The sequence below is a fragment of the Triticum aestivum genome, chromosome 2D (assembly GCF_018294505.1).
Source record: "Triticum aestivum cultivar Chinese Spring chromosome 2D, IWGSC CS RefSeq v2.1, whole genome shotgun sequence".
In the NCBI taxonomy this organism is placed as follows: Eukaryota; Viridiplantae; Streptophyta; class Magnoliopsida; order Poales; family Poaceae; genus Triticum; species Triticum aestivum.
In genome coordinates, this window is record NC_057799.1 from 11067295 (window position 1) to 11084587 (window position 17293).

Here is a 17293-nt window from a genome sequence, read left to right on the forward strand (position 1 = left end):
ATTTTAAATGCCAAGCATATACTTTATTGGTGGACGGAGGGAGTACACTCTAGCTAATCTTGGTCACTCCGGAGATAGCACCGCTTGTTGGTTGCGCAGTCTTCCAAATTGTGCTCTGGTGTACGTGTGTAAGAGCATATACAGTCGGACTTGGCAAATTCGACCCCTCAAACGCCTGCAGACGCGCCCCGGCGCGTCCGCGGACAGTGGTCGGCCATGCCTTAAAAAATGTATTCCACATCCGAATACCTCAAATTAGAAACCTCAAATCCATATTATTACATGCAACGTGAAACCAGATCTAAGCGGAGCTCACCCGGTTCCGCTCCTCGCTCGCCTGTCTCTGCCGTGGCCATGTCCGGCGGCTGGCTGCGCTCCTTAGAATGTTGGTCCGGCCGCCGGCAAGGTAGAGTAGGGGCATGGGACACGAGCTGGCTCACCGGACTCTAGACGAGCTTGGGTGGCGAGAGGAAGTGAAGTGGCTAGGGTTTAGTCCGGCGAGCGGATGAAGAGGAATTTATGCGGGGTCGAGTGGGCCAACGTGGACCGGGACCCATGTGGCGGGCGTGCCCGGGTGCCCCATATCGGCGCCATATTTGCTGTCAACCCGGGCATTTGAGGGGACCGTCTGGATCGAAAAAACGTGACCAGGCAGTATGTCCGGACGTATGAGGCGGGTTTGAGAGGTCCGGCTGTAGATGCTCTAACATTATTTATGATGAATACAATCCACAATACCCCTGCAAAAAAATCACTGGATGACACATGAGTTGGGGTCCTCCCGGGACTGGTGGACCTCGTGGCGGTGTTGACGGTAGGGGGGTGGCCGGTAGGGAGGGGAGTACGGGGTGATGAGACTGTGCGGCAGCTGGGGTGGGTTAGATTCAGGCTTCTGTTGTCCCTCGGGCGGGTTACGTCCAGGCATTTTGCGTCCCTCGGGTTTGTTCATCAACCCCGTTCTGACGATCTGCACATTGAGTTTGGCCTTCTGTAATGCCAGCACTACGACCACCGGGTCCAGGTCCCCCACCACAGTTAGCGTCCCCTCCTCCTCGTTTGCCGCTACCGAATTGGTCCCTGGCAAAAAAACAAAACAAACAAAGCATCAACTATCAAGCTTGCTATAAAATTCACATGGCAATTAATCATGGGCTTCCCTACTACAAAACAAACGTCAGATTTTTATACCATGGTAAATCAAACGTTTTGCCAAAAAAGGGTTTCCCCCGCTTTGTATTACAAAGCAATCAACCGAACCATATAGGGATAGGTGCTGGGGCGGAAGCAGCACAAACACGCTCAAAAGAAACGACAGAGAAAGAGCAAAAGAAACAAATGCCGACAACGGCGGATCAACAAAATGAAGAAGCCTCGCGATCGCTGCGCCCACCGGGATCTTCCACTAGGCTCCAAGGCTCCGAAGCGCCGGCACCTATCAACACCTTCAAGAAGGATCGCGACGATGACGACGCTGCTGCCAAGGGTTTCCCCCGGTACACGACGAGGCGAGAGGAAGGGTAGCCCCCGACGCCCTCCCGGAAGGTCAGGTGGCACCCACAGGCGCCACCGCGCCGGAGTCGGCCATGCCGACAGGGGTTTCCCCTGATCCCAACCCGCACCCCGGGCGCTCCAGAGCCTGCCACCAAACCAACCACCACCCTGCGCCAACACGGTCTTGAGGCCCCCACGTCGTCTCACCATGGCACCGCGAAGCGAGGACAGCACGGCAAGGAATCAGAGCCGAGACTAGGGCAACAGCACCGTCGGCACGCGGGAGGGCTCCACCTCCACCATCAGCGATGGTAGCCGTCCAGACGCAATAGCAGGAGCACACCCGGCCCGTGGGCCCACAGGCCCGGCCGAGCCCTCGTAGGCCCGTAAAGCTCCCGCCCTCGTGCTGCTGCCGGCACGCCGTGGCGCCGCCGCCCCACATCCGAGCCGCACCTCCTCCTCACTGCGCCGCAGACAATGAGGCCACGCTGGGGGCCGGCCCGCTAGGACCCAGATGGGGCCCGCCGGACCAAGATCTGGGCCGGGGGCGCGACGCCGGCCACCCAGCTCCACCATGCCGCCCCGCCGCCAAGGAGCGGCTCCGACACCACGCCTGCCGCCGACCGCTGCCGCAGGGCCGCCGGACCGAAGCCAAACCGAGGTGCACCGCCGCCGCCTCCCTGCCCTGGGAAGGGAGCACGCGCGCGCGGGGACAAGAAGGCCGCCGCCGCCGGCACCACCCGGGCCAGCGCCGAGGGAGTCCGCCGACGGCGGCAGGGGGAGACGAGGGAGGAGAGAGCCCACGGGAGAGGAGCTCGGGCTCCACCCCAGCCACCTCCCGGGGAGGCGGTGTGAGGTGGATCTGGACGGGGGAAGGAGGAGGGGAAGGGAACGGTGGCAGGGGCCTAGGCCGGCGGCCGGCGGCGGCGGGAGGGGAGGCGGGGGAACCCTAGTCGCCTCTCGGGGAGGAGGAGTGGGTTACAGTCAAATCAAACGTTTTTCATGGCAATTATAGTTGGCGTGAAAGGATTTGCCATGCTTGCTAAAGGAAACTGCCATCATCACGATAAATATAATTGCCATGAAAAACCTTGCATTTACCATGGTAAAAAATCTGACATCATATTTTTAACATTACCGTTAATGATCGAGTGAAAAAATATGATATGATTATCTTTCCAAACTTACCATGGAGCTTCGAAAGGACTTTGAAGGCACTGGACTTCCACCGCTTGTCTGTAATGTCCACTATCTTGATTACGATCACCTGCGAAAGGAACCAAACGGATTGGGTAGGGATGAGATATTGAGATCGATAGGATGACCCAACAATGTTGAATTAATCACAGAGGAAGCAAACGCTTAGAAGCCGTTGTGATGAAGCGTTTTGCTATTGACGAGGCTAGGCTAGGAGATATATGTTGGATCTACCTAGTCCGTTGCCTTTTTGTCTGTATTTTTGGGTGTTGATGTAAGGATGTTAGTGGTAATTTACTAAGGAGTCCTAATGTTCTTCCATTTCCGAAACCATTAATGTCCACCAAGAATCACAATCTTTTCTAAGGTGTGAGAAGTAACTCTTTAACATTTTAATGTTGATCAAAATTTTCTAAACAAAACAAAACAAAAACGCCATACATTTCCAGATGGACAGAGTACATTAGATATGACCGTGGGTTTGCATGCGCGTACATGGTTTATAGCTCAGTCTTTTCTTATACACTATGTCAGCTAAAGAAGACAAAATTTATGTGATATACTGGATTATCTCTTAGTGTTATCTCTAGTAATCACAGGTGATAAATGGATGGCCTTGCTACATTTGGTCCAATGAAGTCTTCTTTGATCAAATCGATGTATTCTGAGACGGTGAACGACACTCGCCACTTTTGCCAAAAGTTTATTATGAACTAAAAGTACTGCCGAAGATCAAACACTTCGTTGGTACCTCATAGGTGCTGGTATAACCGAAACTAAGAGCAAAGTCCAAGGAGCAAGTGGAATGAGAGTAAGAAGTGCTGTTTTGTGACGAGAAAGAAACCATTCAATATCAATTTCTCTTTCCCATGTCCCTTTTCTCAACTTTTGTGGCGGACACATGGCTTTTTCTCGGATATGTTCGGAAAATGGTTGGCAGGAGTTAGCGCACAACTTAATTAATGCTCAAACACAGAGGGGGAGGGGGGTACGCTTTATGTTGGACTATTTGAAATTGGTGCAGTGATTATGTTTTAAACAAAATTAGAGTTTGTAACTTAGCCTACCCACTGGTATGTGGTGCTTATTGCAGCATGCGGAATCACAGGAGTCTCTGCCCTCTGAGTGAAAAAACTTGGAGATAGTAGCGCACACTATTTTTCAACGAGTCTAGAAATAAGATTTATGATGCATAAGTGCAACATGTAATTTTTTGGTGGTTGTTCTAGCCCATCAGCAAGTTATTTACTTTATTTCTACGGATGGATTAGAACTCCGTAATAAAGTTAGCTGTGTGCATCAATCAATGTATAGGACAAGGGCTTCCCATTTTGGAAAAAACCTTTGTATACTTCTAAAATTACAAGGTTAATAAAATAAAACAAAAAACACATGACTAAGAGAAAACTTCTTTTACAGTGGAGAAAAATGGCTTAACTTTCTTACTAATAGATCATCTCCAAGCTTAGATTTCCGTTTCTGTTTTTTCCAGCTTAGGAATCACAATTTGTGGCATTGAAGATAGCATCGTTGTACTTCTCGTTAGGTGGATTTTGTTTGTCTTTTTTAGATTCACTTTGTACTTTTCATTTCCTCAGAGTCCTTTCTCATAATTTGGAGATTTGTACTTGTAAGTCATGCACTTACCTTCTATGATGGTACAAAAGGAAAGATTATAACATGAATGAACATAAAAATTTCATGAATTTATTTGGAAGAAATTAAACTTATGACATTAGGGATCACACCTGCACCGATGATCGCGGGTCATTCGGTAGCTCCACACTTGCTTGTTTCTTGCCATCACTTCTCCTGGTAGAAAAAAAAGTCAGACTTTTGCAGGAGAAAATTTTATTTTTATACTTTTATAGCTCGAATAAACACTAAAGATTCCTGACATTTTTAATTGCACCTGTCAAATCCATGTATGAAAACACAAAAACAGTAACAATAAAAGGTGGAAGTTGAGTTGTGCCCTTTCTGGTTATTAGTATGCCATACAGCAGAGATGTGATTCAAGAAAGCAATGGGTTAGTGCAGATTTTTTATGGCTAATTAATCCTCAGTTTGTCTGCCATTGTGCTAACAATGTTGCGGGCTGTTATGCACTTCTTTGCATAATCAAGAAAGAAAGTGTTGAACCAGGATAAGAAACCATACCTGCTAATCAACTGAGAATTGTTATGTGAGTTTTGCTTTATAGCTTGCTGGGACTCTTGTTTTCGACTTCCAGGATGTTCACTTGATGTCGATGGGTGTTTCCCTCGGACCAAATGCTGTTTTTCTAGAGGACCATACTCTTCCACAACAATATCTGATCTTTTTATGCTGACGTTACTATGATGTTTGCCAGTGGCATCCTTGAATGCAGACTCTGCAGCTTGCAAGTCATATTCCTCTGCACCGACGGTTCACCCAATTATTCCAGAAATCTCCTGGACGTTTGACAGGTGCTCAATGCCCACAAGCAAACGACCGTACTGTTCTCCTCTGTGAGAATTGAAACCTAGCTTAATCCTCTGAAGATTAGGCATTGCTCCTTCCTCAAACATCAGGCGCAGTACGCCACACCTGAACTCAAAATATTCTAGAGCATTAAATGCTCCAGGTGTGAAGCCAATTAGTTCTGTAGTTCGTCGCTGGACATGCAATGTGAGAACAGTCAGGGCTGGCAATCCTCCCAGGATATGGATATCATCCCTTAGCAGTTCACCGACGACAACTTTCAGAATGCAGAGGTTGTTAAGCTGTCCAATCCACTCGGGGATTCTACAAATGGGTGGCAACAACTCGATTGTCATCACTGATTTTGGAGGACTGCTTGACTCATCCAATAAATTGGCAACACTAGGCACAGTGACATTTCTGGGTATACCAGTCACATCAGGCAGTTCTGTCCCACCTCCGAGACGGAGATGCAACAAGCTCTGAAGATGAACAACATCCGATGGAATAACTATTACTCTTGCATTTATTTCAAGTGTTTCCAAGTGTTTCAGACCTTGCATCTGATCTGGAAGATATACGGTGTCGCTGCAGGTGACCTGCAAATATCTCAACAGACCAAATTCACAGATAACCCTGAGGTCGAAGTATGTGCTTGGTTGATCACTCCAAATATGAAGGTTCAGAAATCGAAGAAGCTTAAACTCCACAACTGAAGGAAAGCAGCTCATCAGTCCAATAAAAGTAAGCGACCGAATTTGTGATAGTCCAGTACTTGCTGGTGTAGTTGCAAATGATGCACCGCCAAACTGGAGGGACAAACGACTAACCTTGTTAGAAAGCCGCAATTGCCTCTGAGAATAATCTATCACAGTGATAAAATTATCTTCTATGGACTTAGAAGTAATAAGATCATGTACCATGTGATTCACTGCATAGTACAATACCGTATTGCTATAGTCTACGTCTATATGTTGGATCATGCCCATATTTACAAGCATATCAAAATAGCTCCCGGCCACTTCCATTTTTTCTTTCTCTGTTGGTGCACGGATAAAACATTCAGCTACCCATTGCTTCATTATATCCTCCTTCAAGATTATATAGTTCTCCGGGTATATGCCAAGATACAACAGACATGTCTGAACACAACTGGGAAGACTATTGTAGCAAAAGTTCAGTATCTCGTCGGAAGTTGTACTTGTTGGCAAATTGTTCTGTACGTGCTCCCAGTTCTCTACCGCATTTGCTTCCCTATGGCTTACTAGAACACTGGATATGCTGATAATTGCCTGTGGTAAACCATCACATATTCTTATAATCTCATCTGACACTTCATCTAATTGGGGAGATTTCTCTTTTCCAGAGCCAAACACTGCATTGGTGAACAATTCTTTTGATTGACTGACACTGAGAGGCTCCATCTTAAATATGTACTTGGACTGGTAACTACAGCATGCTAGGGCAACATCCTCAATTTCTGTTGTTGTTATTATCCTGCTTCCATGATTACCCTCTGGGAAAGCACATGTAGCAACATCCCATACTGATGTAGCCCATATGTCATCAATTATAATAATATACCTGATAAAAAAGTTTGATTAAAAATAAGTGGAACACCGTAAATACCCCAAGCACACTTAGACCAACCATTTGCGTATTACCCTCGTACTTTTGGGAACCTATCCTTGCATATATGGGTGCCACCCTCATGATACCCTTCAACTTCTCAGGCGAAAAAAGCTAAATTAATGGATAAGTGCTGCATAAGAGTTTCCCGATTAAGTACTAGGAACAAGATATTGTCTTCCACCTATTAAGTGGTTCTGTCGTCTATTCACTGTAAATGCACCGAATGAGCATGGCACTTGTATATTATCTGGTATTTGCTTCCTAACCTTGTTTTGCCTTTTGCATTCATTGTACTGCCTTTGTTTTTTACAACAACAACAACAAAGCCTTTAGTCCCAAACAAGTTGGTGTAGGCTACTGGCCTACTGCCTTTGTTCTTTGCTGCAAGAATTTTGAAGAGAGTTCTGTTGGCTGGTTCAGGTTGGCTTGAAAATGGTGGAGGAAGCTTGCCTAAGGGCCAAAACAATAACAACTGCAGCAAGTGTAGGGATGGCGTACACTTATAATCCTCGTTGAAGTTTAATTCACGGTATTTCTTAGTTAGCTTGTGCGGTTTTCAATTTTCCTTTCATTTGCTAATTTTGAGCTGCTGAAATTTCATTTGTATCCAGCTCTTCTGGCTTTCTCTATTGCCAAACATTGTTTCCTTTGTTCGGTGTGGCATTACAGACCTACACACAACCGCTGGTTCAGTTTGGTACCTAATCAAACGTATCACGAAAAACTCCCATTCCTAGACCCACAAAACAAACAACTCCAATTTCCATTATTTGAAAGATCTAAGGACCAACTGTTCATGGCAGATGCATGTGCACAATTTGGCGGGTGGATGTTGGATCCTCTCTCGTCCACTAGTCCTATTTTCCTATATATTGATAGGTATCTCTGAGAGTAAACTTTGAATGCTTTGCTTGTGTGCATCATCGTAAATTGTAATCATAGGCAGGGAGTTGAATTTTTTGGTGTTTTATCAGCTTCGACAATGAGAATCAGTAAACATTACTTTTAATGAAAAAAGTGTATTCAAAAATACTTCAATAGTAAATGATTAAGCTTAGTTTGAGGATGTTGAACTGTGTTGTGTTGTGCTTAGCTTATATTCAGCTGCAAAAAAACTATAGAAGTAACCAAAAAGGGTAAAACAAACCCTAAAATGGCAAAAAAAAAGGGGGGGGGGGGCTGAGAAAACGGAATTATGATAATGCACCACAATGGCATAAGACTTTTTTTTGATCTAAAAGGTTGACTTGTAATGTTTCTCAGAATGATGAAACTTCAATGAATAGATTAAGCGAGTTATAGAAATATATAGTGTGCATATGGCCAAGAAAACCATACCTTTTATCCTGTAGATGCTCGGTGAGATCGTGAATGAGGTCGTCCACCTCGCTAGCATCAGGTGGTTGGTGCGGACGAACTTGTGCGAGTATGCTCCTTAGGATCCTCCTCATGTCTGGTTTCTTGGCCGTCCGGACAAAAGCCCGGCAGTGGAAGTAGTCCCTGAGTTTGTGCTCACGCCATAGCTGTTTGGCAAGCGTGGTCTTCCCGATCCCTCCAACACCGACAATGGATAACACCTTGAGCTGCTCATCTCCATCGGTCAGCAATTGGCAGAGCCTATCAACCGGGCCACCCTTGTCATGAAGGCCGACGACTAGACCTGTCTCCCGGCCACGGTGGTGGATGATTGGAAAGACATCTGTGTGGCTGGGGATGCTCTCAAGCCTGTACCTCTCGTACCGTGCATTTGCTTCCTTCACACGGCCCATGAATGGTGACATGTTGTGGATCCAATCTTCTTCAGTGTCGACAAAGTTCTCCATATCATAGGATAGTTCACGCACATCCTTCATCCAGATCCTCGCTGTAACGGGAGGGTCTCGTGCCTTGGAGAGCTCCAGCAGCCGGGTTCCGAGTTTCCCCATCTCATCCTTGTGTTCTGTATCGAGGAGCGCATCCAGCTTGTGTGCAAGGGAGCCCATGGCACCAAGAGAAGCACTGATCGGCGGTAGCAGCAGATCCATGTCGATCTCTCTGCAACCAGAACAATAGAGTAGACCTGCAACCCGAACAAAAGAGTACTAATATGTATTACTCCATCCGTTCCAAAATATAAGTCTTTCTAGAGATTTCACTACGGACTATACAGATATATATAGACGTGGTTTAGAGTGTAGATTCATTCATTTTGCTCCGTAATAGTCTATATTGGAATCTCTAGAAAGACTTATATTTAGGAACGGAGGGAGTAGATCGATAATAAATTGGGGATCTGTCTACTAATCTATATGCATGACAAAGTATACTAGTCTGATGTCGATGCAGAAGCCGAAAAATCTCCTCCTGCATCGACAACAAATGAACACAAAAACAGAATAGATGTTGCTACTGGAGTATAAATTAGAAATGGAATCACCCGTCGGGCTGCCAGACGGAGGCGATGCGGTCAGGTTTCTTCTCGGCCTGATCCGGTCCGACGCTGACGATCTGCGGGACGAACTTGGCCTCCCGCAGCGCGCTCACCACGCCCACCACCTGTCAGCGTCCCGCTCTCAGCACGATGAACTTGGCATCTTCTGCAAAAGCAACCGGATGGATTGACAGGCATGAGATCCATAGAACGGGCCAAGAAATGTAAAATCAGTTACACAGTTAGCAAGTAAGATGATTTTGATGTGACGGAATCAGAGTTGATGCTTACCATGGTGATCGACGGAGCAACTGAGCAAGGATCCGGGGCAGAAAATCGGACCTGGAAACAGTGGGGGTGGGGATTGAGCGCGGCCGGGCGGGGGATGGATGTTGTGTGTTAGGTGGAGTGGATGGGGAGAAGAGGGAGCTGATGCGGGGTCGTCACGCCCCCACCTCGACTTCGTCCGTGGGCCGTTCGTCAGATGGATTGATTGCCTCACACTGTAGCCAGCCGGATGGAGCAACCCCAAGGCGCCCACGCGCATTTTTGCCTGTTTTTTTTTGTTTGGGTCAGATGTCGGACCGGTGCATCGAACCGACCGACCCAACTCTTGTTCGCTCAAAAAATAATTTCAACATAAAAAAGACCCGCGAGCAAAGATTATGCCAACGATGATGACATCGTCCAGAGTTCATGCCGGCGGCCGACATACATGCGAGCCTTCAAAAATCACCACACGGTTCAGGCTGGCACACCTGCCAGCGCCCGACACAAATGCTAGCACACAACAGGCTGTGGGAGTTCAACCACTTCATCTCGACCGTGGTCATGCCGGCATACAAAAAGATGGCGCTCTCCGTCGTAGATCAATCGTCAAGCTTGAGCCTGTCGGCATGCATGTTCTCGAACCATGTCCTCTTCCTCAGTGATACCGTGCTCAAGTCCACCTTCATGATCCCCTTCAACATGCAAGCGAGCGTCACTTCTTTTGCTTCGGTCTTGCCTTTGGTAGCCTCGCTATCGAGCATCTTTGCTTGCATCTCCGGCTCCATCCCGAGCATCTTTGCTTGCATGTCCGCCTTCATCTCGAGCTTCTTCCTTTGTCGAGCATCTTTGCTTGAATCTCCGCCTCCATCTCGACTTTCTTCGCCTTCATCTCGAGCTTCTTCCTTTGTATTTCCATGTAGGCCTTCATTTGCTCTTCTTTGTTTGCCGACACTTTTCTCCCTTGTATCCTTTTGGGTCATCATGCCTTGCAAAGTTTCTTGCAAGGGAAATCGACACCACATCATGCTTGTCCTCTTTCTTGGAGCTTGTCTCTCCCCATGGCCGCGACTTCTCTCCCTCATCACGCTCCTTGACGGTTTGCGGCCCTCCATCCTTCCAGAAAGCAGCATATTGCTCCTTGAATTTCCTGTCGCCATTCGGAGGGTGGATTTCTCTTTGAATGGGTGTGTATGTGGTAAATAAAGAGGATTGGTCAAAAGAGCTCAAAAGAGACAACTATCAAAGGTCCATAGTTCCCAAATATTAAGCCATAACGAAACTATATGCATGTTCACTTATTTGGCATAATCCCTTCACTTGACAACCAAAATTTCAGCAAATAATGATTGAAATGAAGTGTTTAAGAGCCTTGAGGACGATATAATTGTGGGTGTGTTAATGAGCACTTTAACATCATGTTTTTCTACATGTCTTTCACTGCCTAACTTATGTTTTTATGGCTCCACCAAAGAAGAACTCTTTCGTGCATTCCCGGCAAGTAAGTGTTGTCTAGAATAAATAGAATTGAGTGTTCCAAAGTTGTTTTATCTAAAGATCAAAAACTTTGTGTTGTTTATCTTTGCATCACTAACACTTGCACAATTACCATGCCACCACTACAGGTATACTATGTTTTCAGGTTAAGAAGCGGAGAGCTATCTAAGTGTACCGATCGTAAGTGAACCAAAAACTTCTCGTTATTTCGGTTTAAACAACTGAGTTCCTTATGATTCGGATTTCTCTCTATGTTGCTCGAGGGCGATCAAGTTTAAACTGGGGGGAGTTAAATAAGTGATATTTTAACACTCATTCACCCTTTTGTTGAACTGAGACATTTCATTAAAACCGAGATATTCGCTCCGATATTGCTAAAAATGACTAATAAATGCAAAGGATTCCACAAATCCTCTTTCTGATGTGTTTCCACCAAAAATGGGCTAATAAGCGAAGAAATCACGTGTGAACATGAAAAGTAGTGGAAAAGGAGATAGAAGAAATCATCAAGAGGCGCACCAGTGAAGACAGTGCAAAAGACGACGTTTCATACGACTGCCGCGCTCGTATGGCATAGACTCCGAGGCTACTCATCCACCCGAACAACTTTTATAAAGGGGACCACGCCAAAATGTTAACATAACAACGTAGAGCGAAGACAGAACAAAACCAACTTCATCCCCTCTCATCAACCCTAGCCGCTGCCATTTCCATCTCCATAGCCACCATCACCACCATAATCCATCTCCCTCTAGTTCATACTTGTAATCGTGCATCATACAAGGCATCCGTGTCCACCGTACCCGCGACCGCTTCAATGCAATGCAGAGGGCCAGCTCCTTCTCGCCACCCTCCTCGCGGAGGAAGGCATCCCACTCATCGTCGGATCCGTCAGAGTGGTTGTCGGTGCTGCACATGGTAGACCGAGATCGGGAGGGGGCAGATCGGGGAAAGGAAGGAGAAGAGATGGAGATCGGAGTGAAGTGAAGTGAGATAGGGTTTGCTCTTGGTGGGAGTTTTATGGGGACGGAGTGGGGTCGTGGTGGGCCAACGCTGGCTGGACAGACTTGGCGAACATGCCCCACCCGGCTCAAATCCGCCCTACATTTGAACTGAATACGAGGGGTGGCGAATAGCCCAAACGTTTGAGTCCAGTTTAAGACGTCCGGCTGGGTCATTTTTTGACCGGTAAGTGACCAATCCGTTTGTCCGGGCTTTGGGCGGTGTAGACGCTCATAGACAACTCCAACGCAGGACCCCAAATGGCAGGTTGCATCTGTTTGAAGCCAAGCGGACAGACGCAACAGCTAAATGTGTGGCCGCAACCGCAAAAATATGTCTCTTTCGCGTCCGACCCGACCCAACCCCAGAGTGAACTTGCTCCTTGTTTGCGTCTAAACAGACACCCACGCACCCGCTCCGTGCCTGCCTCGGGCCCGCCTGTCAGACGTCCACCAACATCCCACCGACCACATTTAATCCTCACGCACGGGCGAGCCCACCTGTCAGCCACCCAGCTGTTGGGTCCTCGTCCTTTCTAATGAGGAAGCTGTGGACCAGCCAGTCCATAGACTTCCACTCCCGGCAACACGTGTGCCTCCTCGATCCCTACCAAGCCCAAACCCTAGCCTCGGCCGATGCTCTTCCACCTCCTCGTTGTCGGTGTCAAAACCGGCGGATCTCGGGTAGGGGGTCCCGAACTGTGCGTCTATGATCGATGGTAACAGGAGACGGGGGACTCAATGTTTACCCAGGTTCGGGCCCTCTCTATGGAGGTAATACCCTACTTCGTGCTTGATTGATCTTGATGGATATGAGTATTACAAGAGTTGATCTACCACGAGATCGTAACGGCTAAATCGTAGAAGTCTAGCCTGCATGACTATGGTAATGAGTATATCTGATCCGGACTAAGCCCTTCGGTTTATATAGACACCGGAGGGATCTAGGGTTACATAAGGTCGGTTACAGAGAGGAATCTTCATATTTGGTCGCCAAACTTGCCTTCCACGCCAAGGAGAGTCCCATCCGGACACGGGTGGAGTCTTCGGTCTTCGTATCTTCACAACCCATCAGTGCGGCCCATGGCTAGCAGGCCGGATGCTCGAGGACCCCTTAGTCCAGCACTCCCTCAGTAGCCCCTGAACCAGGCTTCAATGACGAGGTGTCCGGCGCGCAGATTGTCTTCGGCATTGCAAGGCGGGTTCCTTTTTCTGATTACTCCAGAATAGTCTTCAGACGCAAAGAATGTATCCGGACCTGTAACACAAGCACCACACACAGCCGCAGAGAGTATAATATTCCACGAGTCTAATCCGCTGATAACTTTTATTTGTAATGTGACGTCACATCCACTCGGTCATTATTTCGGACTGTTTTCATCTGTCGTTCCACGTTTCGAGATGCGGTTTCCATCGGCACGTCTTGTCAAAGAAGAGATCGTGTACCCTTATTGCGGGATTCTTATCAATACGGGCGTGGGTAACCCAACCGTGTCGTTTGCACAGCCCTTGGGAATAGGCGAGTTTTAAGGCGAGTGGGGAGGCGTTCGATATTTACTGCCCTTATAAGGGGATAAGGATTCCCTTTCTTCACCCACGCCTTCTCTCTCTCTGCCCTTCCATTCTCGAGCACCAGCGCCCAAGTTCTTGCCCTCCCCCCAAGAAAGCATTCCACCATGTCCGGATCTGGAGGGCAAGGCAAATGGATGGCCTCCTCCGTCAAGGAGAAGGACATCACCAAGCTTCGGGAGGCCGGGTATCTGGCGAAAGAGATCACCCACCGGCTTCCAACCAACGGGCAAGTCGTCCCCACACCGAAGCCCAACGATAGGGTGGTGTTCCTCCCTCATTTCGTCCACGGGTTAGGGTTTCCACTCCACCCCTTTGTCCGTGGATTGATATTCTATTACGGGCTAGACTTTCATGATCTAGCCCCGAACTCCTTCCTCAATATCTCGGCATTCATCATTGTGTCCGAGGCTTTCCTCCGCATCCAGCCCCACTTCGGGCTGTGGCTCAAGATCTTCAACATGAAGCCGAAGGTGGTGGATGGCCAACACGCGGAGTGCGGAGGAGCCATGGTGAGCAAGATGCCCAACGTCGCCTGGCCCAAAGGTACGTTTGTGGAGACCGTCAAGGAGTGGCAGAAGTAGTGGTTCTATATCACAGAGCCTCGTGACGCCACTTGGGCCGCGGCTCCAGAGTTCAAGTCCGGAGCTCCAATGCGGCTCACCTCCTGTCTAAAGAAGGGCCTGGACTGGTCTTCGTCGGATGAACTGACAGCGCTGCAAATGCGCATCAAGAACATGATGGATAAAGACATAAAGCTTGTCAATGTGATCCAGGTGATGCTTGTTCGCCGGATCCTTCCATGCCAGAGCCGAACATGCCCTTTGTGGGAATTTGATTCGGAGAAGCACCAAACTTTGGAGAGGCTCTTCGGAACCACTCATGAAGATGTCTGGAAGTTGCTCTTCAAGGGCACCGAGACGCCGCCGGCCATAGACTCGGACCGTGGGCACGATCTTGCCCACCCTGCTAATGCGGCAAGTCATTTATGTCTCAAGGTGCATCCTCCTCTTAGTTATTCAAGGAAGGTATCTAAAAACTTTTACTGTTAGATTTTCAGGCGTGGACAGAGAAAGCAGAGCGGATTCGATGTCCGGCTCCGCTGCCCGAAGAACCAGTTATCCCGCTCTTGGAGAAGATGCTGGTTCTAGCGCCCTACAAGGCCCCGGAGAAGAAGGCCAAGAAAAAGGCCAAGGGGGTCCGAAGTGGCCCCCGCCGTAAGGGAACTTCGGACGTGTCGTCCGAAGACCAAACTCACTCCTCGGCCACCGAAGACGATGACGCGGAGGAGGAAGAAAGCAACTCCCCCCCGGAGGGAGGAAGGAAGAAGAGGGCGGCCTCCATAAATTTGGAGGCAGAGGCGCCCAAGAGGGGAAAAGGTAAGGACGTCGACAGCAGTCCGGAGCGGCCCCTCAGGACCAAGCCCCTGGCCGCATCGTAAGTACTAAAAACTTGTGCATGTCCCCGTGTCCAGCCTCATGGTATTAATATGTTAGATTGTGCTATTACAGTCCGCCCATGACAGCCTCCAGCGATCCTCATCAGGGGGTTCGTTGGATTCAAAGGCGATGGCCAGCGAGTCACCGCCGACCGCTCACTCTCCCACGGCCAGGGGCGACAACGAGATGATGTCCCAAAGGACCTTCCCAGGCCAGGGAAAGGTTCAGGGGGCCGCCAGGGCGGTGCCAGAGGATGACTCCTCGGTCGCCGGACACATGGGAAGAAAGCCCCCATGGAGACTGGCAATGGGGGCCATGGCAAATTCGGCCCCCAGCCGAATATCCTCCTGGAGACCTATGCGGCTCCGGAGTCAAGCGAGCAGCCTTCCCCAAAAGGAGGAGGTGTGTCTGTCCCGCCGGTGACCTCTCTCCAACCAGAGGCACCGGACAATCTGCTGGAAGCGCTTCCATTGTGGACGAGCACCGTATCCTTATGGTTACGGTGATTGAGAAGGTTCAGGCCGTCAAGAGCGGACTGACCGAAGCCTGCAACAATCTGCTGACCGGCTTTGAGGTAAGCGACACAAAAGAGAAAGTCCCAATATAGACAGTAGCCCCTGAGACACTGTCCGGTGTTCGGAAAGAAAAAGCCAGATAGAGCATCAATACCCTGTACGAGACTAACTAGATATGTCTTTATGTGATTGAGCAGGCGTCGCTGTTGGCCACGACCTCACGCGCTGCCGAAGTCTCCGGACTGAAGCAGAAACTGGAGCGGGCCGAGGATGAGCTCGGCCAAGCGAGGAAGCAGCTGGAAGACCAACAAGGTATGTAATAACTTGCTATATATTCGGAAAGAATAAATGATGTTTATTGACCGTAGTGTCATGATATATGTAGGAACTACGACTGAGGTCGAGGCCCTTAAGAAGGCCCTGGCCGAAGCCGAGGAGAAAGCTGTCAAGGAGCAGGCCGCTCGTAAGAAGCTGAAGGCCCGGGTCAACGAGGTCCAGCAAGAGCTCCGGGATGCTGTTAAAAAATGCGAGACCTTGGAGGGTGATATTTCGGCCCGAGACACCGAACTCGCCAGAGCTCGCCAAATCGCCGAAGAGGCCTGGGTTGAAGCCCAGGGCGCCCTCCAGGAGATCCAGGAGGCCAAGAAGATTGCAGCGGGTAAGGCGTTTAGTATGCAAAGCAAGTATGTGAAGAAGAAGTATTTCTTACTAACCCGGATTTAGAGTTCTCCAGGGGCGTTTGCGGATCTACCGTGCAGTGCGTCCGATGCTGCGGAGTTCTTCCGGACTGAAGAAGGGAGCTCAACGGAGAAGCTGTTCTGGTCGCAGTACCTTGCACCAGAACATCTAGTGCCCTTTAGCGATCAGCTCAAACAGCTGGTCGAGCTGCATAGGGTGGACGAACTGGCCATGAAGGATTTGATAATCCAGCTGTGGCCTGCCGAAGCTATACCCAGCAGCTACTTCGGCCTCGTGAATGGACGTCGTCAAGCGGTCGGTCTGCATCGAGGGTGCGCGCATGGCCTTCGCACGGGTCAAGGTGTGGTGGGCGAAGATGGACGCCGTCAAGCTTGTGACCGAGGGGCCGCCTGAGGGCAAAGAGCACCGCAAGTCCGAACTGTATTTTGATAGTGTCCTGGAAGGATCCCGCATTGTGGCGGACCAATGTGCTAAGGATATTGTTTTTGAATGAATACATTCGTATTATCCCTGCCTTGTATGATAAAACAAAGCCGTTATGTAATATAATGCTTGTATTTAGAATTTTGTTTCACCTCGTGCGCGACTGTTTTTTATTAAATCTGAGAGTTGGTCAGTCGTTGGCTTCAACCCCATGTAGGAAGTACAGGGGTGTTCGGTTGGCGCCAAAACACACTTGATCCAAAGGTTTTTGGTCCGTTAAGGAGGTGTTAGCGCTGCGAACCAGGCAATCAGACTATACGGCTTTACCACCCTCACTTAGCCATAGGAGTTTGACGGATAAAATTTTAGGCGCAGCCCCTAGTGTTCGTAAGTCCGAACTTGGGATGTTGTAGACACCTGATCGGGTAAAAAGCGATCCTTCGCGAAATGCGGAAAAAACCTCTAACGATTTGTAACCTCTCGAACAGCTGACCGGCTCACGCCGCATCATGACAGTCAGTTTTCGGCTTTCTCTACTGAGGTGCTCAGTCGGATGAACCAGGGCACAATAGCAGTAGTTCTCCCTTTACTACCCTAGCCGATATAGCGGAACGTAAGGTAGTAAGCACAGGAGCCGGGCAACCCAACTATTGACCAAAGACATGATTCGGAGCCGATGCATATAATGCTAAAGATCGAGGTGCCGAA

At 48.8% G+C, this 17293-nt stretch overlaps 1 pseudogene; it reads right to left on the reverse strand.

The window, feature by feature from the left end:
* Positions 1 to 697: 697 nt before the first annotated feature.
* On the reverse strand, positions 698 to 9659 carry LOC123051043 (disease resistance protein RGA5-like; annotated as a pseudogene).
* Between the last annotated feature and the right edge of the window lie 7634 nt (positions 9660 to 17293).